Below are 7,570 nucleotides of genomic sequence, written 5' to 3' on the forward strand. Positions count from 1 at the left end.
GTATATAAATTTTAATTATTAAATTATGAAAAAATTATTTCATTATTAAATTATGAAGAAATATAAAAGTTTTTTATTTGTTATTGCAACAAGTATTGGGTTGTTCAAAAAATCATTGCGTTTTTTTTTATTTTCAGGTTTATTTAATATACGTAATGAACATTAATCAATGATATATTGGCCGTTTTATTCGATGACCTTCTACCATCTCCCTTTATAATATCACGTTCAAACTTCCCACTTCTTCTCTGTGAGAAACTTGTCTAGGTGCTGTTTGATGAGGTCTTCAGAAGCAAACGTTTTACTATTCAAGGAGTTTTGCAAGGAACGAAAGAGATGGAAGTCTGATGGTGCAAGATCTGGGCTATATGATGGATGTGATAACACATCCCAACCATGTTGCAACAATTTTTGCCGAGTGACCAAACTTATGTGTGATCTCTTGTCGTGAAACATCCTTACGATTGATTAGCTCGGAACGTTTCTGTGCGATAGCATCACTTAATTTCTGCAGCTGCTCATAGTAGACATCGGAATTAATCGTTTTGTTCTTTGGAAGTAGCTCATAGAAGACTGATCCCTTCCAATCCCATATTGACAGCATTACCTTCTTTTGGTGGATCTCCGCCTTTGCTTGCCTTTCTTCACTTCGCCTACTCCAACTTCTTTTTCTGCTGACATTGTTGTCCATTTTTCGTCGCCGTAGTGATCATACGCTTCAAGAACGGATCGTTTTCTTTGCGTTTGATGATTTGATCGCAGACGCTCATGTGATTCGTCAGATGAATTTCTTTCAACTCATATATCCAAACATCAAGCTTTTTTACGAAGCCTAGCGATTTCAAATGGCCATGAACACTTCCAACGGACACTTTTAGAGCGGTAGCAAGCTTCCGAACTGTTGAATGCTTATTTGCTTGCACCAATGCTTTCATTTCGTCGTCGTCTTGGAAGGCCTATCGGAGCGATGAGCGTCTTTGACTGAAAAATCACCATCAATCGGGCGAACCAGTTCTGACATTGGCGTTTTTTGACGACATTTCTGCCGTAAACTTGACGCAACTTTTCCCTTGCTTCAATTGCTTTCTTCTCTTTTTTGAAGTAATAAAACAGAATATGGCGAATATGCTCTTCAAAATTCTCCATGTTCGAATCACAATTGCAAGCACAAAACTCGACCAATCAACTTTTCGCGTCAACTTTTTTTTTGATTCTTAGGTTGAGTGTCAACAACAAAATGCGCCTAAACATTTAACATTCATGTCACGCTCGCATACAAATAAACGTGGACAACGCCATCTATTGGAAAAAACGTAATGATTTTTGAACAATAAAAATTGCAATTTTTTTTAAGCTTTTTGTCTGTTTATATGTAGTCTCTTAACAAAATAATCTTTTTTTCATATATAATCACATTTTATATAGAAATATTATCACTATAAATTTAATTAAAAATATATATTTAATTAAAAATATATATATAATTATATATGATTTATTATATAATTATACATAAGTTTTTAACATTTAATTTTTACGCTTAAATATTATTAATGATATACAAATTGATATTATTACATTTTTTATCATGCATAACAGTGCTGTTTTTTTCTAAATGTTTAATTTCAAGGAAATTTTGTTGGTTAATTATAATTTCACAAATAATTTTCTGTCTTTAAATTTTAGGGATCTGTTCTAATCTAAAACTTTTTAAATTTCGATTTTGGTAGCAAAACGTTTATTTTTGTAATGCTTATGTTATAATATGCAATATTATTTGTAATCGTAATATTAATTTAGAAAATATGTCAAATGAATATTTGATCATTTAATCCTAATATCATCCTCATTATAGGCATGACCTTCAATGTCTATCAATGACATGTTTGCTGACAATTTTTATCGCAGAATGACGTGTTTTTTGAGTGATCTTATTTCTTTTAAAATATTGCTGATTAGTAAAAAAATGTTTCATACATAATTACATATAAATGGTTGTACATATTTTGTAAATAAGTTATATAATTGTGTATAAAAAGTTTTTATCATGTTGCTTTATTTTAAAAGATGTAAGATCACTCGAAAAGTACGTTCCGCGATGAAAATTGTTTCAGCAAACATGTTATGGTGATCGTATAGTATTAAATATAATATTGTACCAGTAAATGTTTTATTGGTAGATATTGAAGGTTTTGCTTATAATGAGGAAGATATCAAGTCAGACATTCATTTGTCATATTTTTGAAATTAATATTATAATTATTGCGACATATTACGACATAAATATTACAAAAAGAAATGTTTCGAAATTGCTACAGAAATTGAAAATTAAAAAGTTTTAGATTAGAACAGTTTAAAATCTAAAGACGAAATTGAAATTATTTGCAAATAATTGGCCATTTTACTTTGCAATTATTATGCATTTACAATAAAAAACAATGCTATTATATATGGCAAAAAGTATAATAATATCGATTTGTAAATTATTAATAATACTTAAGTATAAAAATTAAATATATTTAATACTTATTATATAAGAACAATGTTAATATATGATTGTTTTTTTCATTTATCAAACCAGAAACATCATTCTCAGGGAAAGTAAGTATCAGGAATAATATTATAATTTTTAAATAATTTAGATTTTTTCTTCAGAATGCCACAAGGAAGTTTTAGTTTAGAAGAATAAGTAAAAATATATATAAGCGTATCGTGAGACATTTCTGTTCGAGGTCAAGAAATTGATTGATCCAGTAATTCTATAGATAATTTTTTGAGACTGTGTAAAAATCGTATTATACAGACAATAGTACAAACTTTCAATAGGCGTGATCATTCATGAAGTTTAAAGAAATACGAACCGGGAATAAACCTACTGATGAAGTAGCAAGAGTTTTGACGGTGACTACATGATGTGTGCAGCAAATACTACAACAAAATAAAGGTTTAAAATGGACGAAAAGTCCTTGATGTCTCCTCTTACTCAAGGTTATAAAACTGCGAGATTAAAATTTGCTCGAAATCATATGACTTGTTATGAAGAATGGAAAAATGTCGTTTCTGACGAAAAAAGTAACCTATACGGACCTGACGGTTTTAAATATTACTCTCACGATTTACAAACTAATAAGGCAATAGTCACGAACAGATTTTTTGGCGGAGAATGTTTGATGGTGTGGACTGCATTTAGTTATTCAAAGACATCAATATGCAAAATTTATGTAATTGTAGAATGAATGCCAAAAAATATATCGACTTATTAGAAAATTGTTTAATTAATTTATTGAAGAAAATTATGAAGAAAATGTTATTTATTTTACAACAAGACAATGCTATTATACACAGTGCAAAGAAAACACAAGAAGGCAAATTAAAAAATTTGCTACTAATGAAGTGGTAAATTTTTCGGTACATTCGGATAGAAAATTTATGGGAAATTCCATCAAGAGTAGTATATAGAAATAATAAATATTACGAACATAACATTAAGAAGTTGGAAAACGCTGTAAGATAGGAATGAAGTAAAATCGATACTATGACATTGCAAAAGATACCCAGGTAGCAAGCTGTTCTTATTTTGACGTTAATATTTAAATTTTGATGTCATGCGACTTATTCAAAATGTAATAATGAAGTTATCTTTCTAACCAATTAATGACGTCATTTATGTATGACGTCTTTACAATATGTCATATTTAACGACAAAATGGCCGACGTATTAGTAACATTATTAGTGATCAATTAATAATGTCATGCATTTATTCCGTTAATAACGAAAATAATGATGTATTTTTAATGTCAATTTATAACGCTGTGTGAGTGATAAGAAATATAAAAATTCACGTCATTTTTACATGTTTAGATCAAGGAGCTTATGGTTCTAAAAATACAGTAGAAATTACAAAAGTAATTGAATCTACTAGAATATTTATAACTTCACCTAGCAAATTTAATCATTTTTGTAATTTTCACTTCGTGAAAATCTCGTCTCAGGAACTGTACAGATTCGTCATAAGAATAACTAATGATGTCAAGAATAACTAAATTAATGATGTCAAATGGGCATCACCTTGCTACCGTTAATAACTGAAGGTTAATAAGCTGAAGGCTAACACAAAAAATGATGTATATTTTATGTCGACTAACGTTATAACTTACCTGTGACAAATCCATGTAATTTTTACGTTTGGACGTCAATTTAAACGTCATATTTGTCATAAGAATGACTATTTAATGACGTTAAATAGACGATATCTTGCTACTTGAGTTAGTTTGTAATATAGAAAATAGAATACATGAGTTAATTATGCATAATGATGGAACTACTAATTATTAATATTAGAATTGTCATGTTCATTGTAATACTTTAATCGATTTTAATTCTTTATAAAATATATTTATAATAAATAATTTATTTATAAAAAAGATGATATAGTTTATTTGCTCTTAATACTGATTTTTTTTAATCCTTCATAATCTTCTTATTTTTTTTTAATTTTATTTAGAAGACATTTAAGTTTTTCTATTAAAAATTGGGAGTACAAATAAGTTTCCGCCGTTTGCAAAAAACGGCGCCACAATTTTAACTATAGTTAAAATTGTTTGATGTAAAATGACATATCGTAAGATTGGACATCCGGCAACACCATAACCTTGAAATATTAGCGATTTTGTACCAGCATCATATATTTTTTTTGTACAAAAAGTTTTGAGCCGAATAAATAAAGCATCATTTGCGGGAACTTTTGATTTACTTCTTTAATTTGAAGAAATCTGCAGCTGAGGCTCATAGATTGCTTGTAGAAGCATATGGTGATGCTGCCTTAAGTGAGAGAAGTTGTCGTGAGTGGTTTCAAAAGTTTAAGGACGGTAAATTTGACGTCGAAGACAAAGAAGGAAGGTCTTCCGTAGCGGAAGGCCGAAAGTGTACGAAGACGCGGAATTGGAAGCATTATTGGCTAAAGATTTGTGCAAACGCAAAAAGAACTTACACTTACATTAGGAGTGACTCAACAAACAATTTCATATTGTTTGAAATCATTGGGAATGATTCAAAAGCAAGGAAATTGGGTTTCATATGAACTGAAGCCGAGAAACGTTGAACGCCGATTTTTCATGTGAAATACTGCTTGCCAGGCATAAACGAAAGGGTTTTTTGCATCATATAGTTATTGGTGATGAAAAATGGATCCACTACGAAAACCCAAAGAAGAGGAAATCATGGGGACCACCTGGCTATGCTTCAACAGCCAAGCCGAATATTCATGGAAAAAAACTCATATTGTGTATTTGGTGGGATCAGCTTGGTGTCGTATATTATTGTTGCTCAAACCGAATGATACCATTACTGGGGCTCTCTACCGAACACAATTGATGAGATTGAGTCGAGCACTCAAGGAAAAACGCGCCCACTACTACTCCAGGCATGACAAAATTATTCTCCTGCATGATAATGCTCGACCACATGTTGCGGTGTCGGTCAAAACTTACTTAGAAACACTCAAATGGGAAATTTTATCTCACTCGTATTCTCCAAACATTGCTCCTTCTGACTATCACTTGTTCCGATCGATGACGCATCGATCATGGCCTGTCTGAGCAGCACTTCACATCATATGAAGATATCAAAAATTGTATCGATGATTGGATAGATCAAAAGATGAAGCGTTCTTCCGACGCGGTATCCACATGCTACCAGAAAGATGTAGTGGGAAAAAGTAGTGGCTAGCGATGGCCATTACTTTGAATAAAACATTATGTACCGTTCTTTCACAATAAATGCTTAATTTTTGATAAAAAGCGGCGGAAACTTATTTGTACTCCTGAAATTTCGTTCACTATACTACTTACAACGGCCTTTAAGGAAACAAAATTAGATTTTGTGTGTGTGTGTGTGTTTGTGTGCGTGTGTGCGTGCGTGTGTGTGTGTGTATACATAAAAATCTTTTTATTAATTTGTATTGGGTAAATATTGATAAATGAATATGATTCGAGAAACATATGTCGTCAAGGTCGTAACTTAGTAAACTTCAACAAGTTTAAACTGTCGCTCATTGTTTGTTAAAAAATTATTAACAAAAGAAGAAAGGTAATTTTTACAACATGTTGTAAAAATTACCTTTTATTATATAAGACAAAAATTTTTCACTTTAAAATATATTTTAGAAGAGGCAACTACGCATATAACATAATATGAGATTTATTTATATATCTACAAGTAGAAATCGTGTGCCGCTAGGCAAAGGGAGATCACTCAGGGTTATGACCGCGACAATATATGTCAAGGTTATTGGAGTCTAGTCTCTTAATCGGTTTTTTTACCAACATAATTCACATGATTTCTATTTTTGCAATTAGTGCAGTTTGTACAATTAATAATGTAATCTTCTCGTTTTCATGTACTTAGTGATATTATAAAAAAAAAATTGAGAGTAATTTTGGAATTATTTGTCGACAATTAAAGAAATATTTCACTTTTTTATTAATTTCTATCTTATTTAATAGACTTTAATCATTACAGATATAATAAGAGATACAATTCTCCTAACTGCTTTCCAAATATATTTTACAATAGTGACCAATTGATGTGTACATGATATTCATTCTTAAAAGTTTAAAATTGTCAAATTTTTTGCATTTGTATATAGTATATTATATTAAATAAGTCAGTAAAGTTTGAGCTTTGATTGAGCTAATGGTATTAGCTTCTTGTTCAAATAATATTTGAATTTTCGTTTTCACATTACAAAATTACAAGTTTCTTAACGACTAACTTTTTTTATATACGGTGATCGCGTCGCCGTTCTTCGCATCAGATACCAGCGAATGCATGGTTCATACCAATCGAAATTATTTTCATCGCGAAAAGTTATTCTTTGTTGCTTTCCGTGAAATCCATTTGCGGAGAAATTGGCGCCTTTGGAAATTCTTGTCACAAGAACGTACTTAATCTCAGGATTTCTAGTTCTCGGAAATAATTTTGCCAATGAATTATATGACAATTACTGTATATTTTAAAGTTAAATAAAAATTAATTCGATGAGTATATTTTAGAATACAATTTTCGTTGCTTTCTCTTATACTTAAGTCGTTCTTCTATATTTTCGACTGTATTATTAAGAAAGATTAATTCAACAGCAGTTTCACGACGTACAGTAAGTAGATGATTATTTGTAAAGGAAATTTACATTGAAGGGAATCCGAACCAAGGATCGAAACATTTGTGAATAGTATAGATTATTAACATACCATATAATAAAGTATACACACACATCAACTTTCTGTATCAGCTATCAGCAACTTTATTAGCTATTATTCAAATTTTTATTTCATCGCTTTCTTAATTTTATTAAATGTTCTCTTATTAAAACAACTGAAATTGAATTATAAATTTTGGACAAAACTCATTTTGAATTTCTGCTCCTCATATATAAAATATTATATTGAAATATAATAAGTAAATAATAAAATTCTAATTTAATCCGACTTCTAATTATTTATTAACGCAATTAGTTGATATACAATACTTATATATAATGCATGTATTATAATGTAATAATTATTTAATAGA

The 7,570-nt window shown here is 30.0% G+C and overlaps 2 pseudogenes; both read right to left on the minus strand.

Moving 5' to 3' along the window:
* Window positions 1-456, minus strand: part of LOC108694697 — a 4,831-nt pseudogene extending 4,375 nt beyond the window's left edge.
* Window positions 457-653: 197 nt separating this feature from the next.
* LOC108694698 lies at window positions 654-1,146 on the minus strand (annotated as a pseudogene).
* Between the last annotated feature and the right edge of the window lie 6,424 nt (window positions 1,147-7,570).

This window comes from Atta colombica, unplaced genomic scaffold (genome assembly GCF_001594045.1).
Source record: "Atta colombica isolate Treedump-2 unplaced genomic scaffold, Acol1.0 scaffold123, whole genome shotgun sequence".
In the NCBI taxonomy this organism is placed as follows: domain Eukaryota; kingdom Metazoa; phylum Arthropoda; class Insecta; order Hymenoptera; family Formicidae; genus Atta; species Atta colombica.